The 571-nt window shown below is 33.3% G+C and overlaps 1 pseudogene; it reads left to right on the top strand.

The window, feature by feature from the left end:
• Window positions 1-228: 228 nt before the first annotated feature.
• Window positions 229-347, top strand: LOC118610423 (annotated as a pseudogene).
• Window positions 348-571: the final 224 nt, after the last annotated feature.

The raw sequence follows: 571 nt of genomic DNA, 5'->3' as shown, positions 1-571 counted from the left end.
GATGCATGTTTTAGTCTCCAAGATAACCACTAATGGAAAAAAAAGCAACACAATTCTTAAGTTATAATTTAACAGGGCATTAGGGGGAAAGGGAAAGAATGAAAAATTAAGGCAAGAAAAGAAAAAAGAGCAAAATAAACGAGGGGGATGGAAACATGTTAAAATAGTAACTATTTCAGAAATATCAGTAATTGTATTTAACATAAAAATAGATAAAAAATCTCGTCAGTCTACGGCCATACTACCCTGAATAAGTCCAATCCCATCTGATCTTGGAAGCTAAGTAGGCTTGGGCCTGGTTAGAACTTGGATGGGAGACCACCTAGGAAGACTCGGTGCTGTAAGCATGAAAAATAAAAATAAGAGATTGTAAACTGACAAGGTCCTTGCAATCTGTGATGTCAACCAAGGGTTGCCTTGCCTAACAACAAAAAAATCTTGTCAAACTGGGTACAAAAATAAATTTCTACCACATATGGCTTATGATTCTTATATATGAAGAAAAAGCAAGTTTGAAAATTAAAAAATAAGAAAAAGTTATATCATGTAAACATAAACCAAAGAAAAGTTA

This window comes from Rousettus aegyptiacus, unplaced genomic scaffold (genome assembly GCF_014176215.1).
Source record: "Rousettus aegyptiacus isolate mRouAeg1 unplaced genomic scaffold, mRouAeg1.p scaffold_m13_p_12, whole genome shotgun sequence".
Classification (NCBI taxonomy): Eukaryota; Metazoa; Chordata; class Mammalia; order Chiroptera; family Pteropodidae; genus Rousettus; species Rousettus aegyptiacus.
The sequence above is the reverse complement of the archived record's forward strand: the minus strand, read 5'-3'. Positions and strand labels throughout refer to the sequence as shown.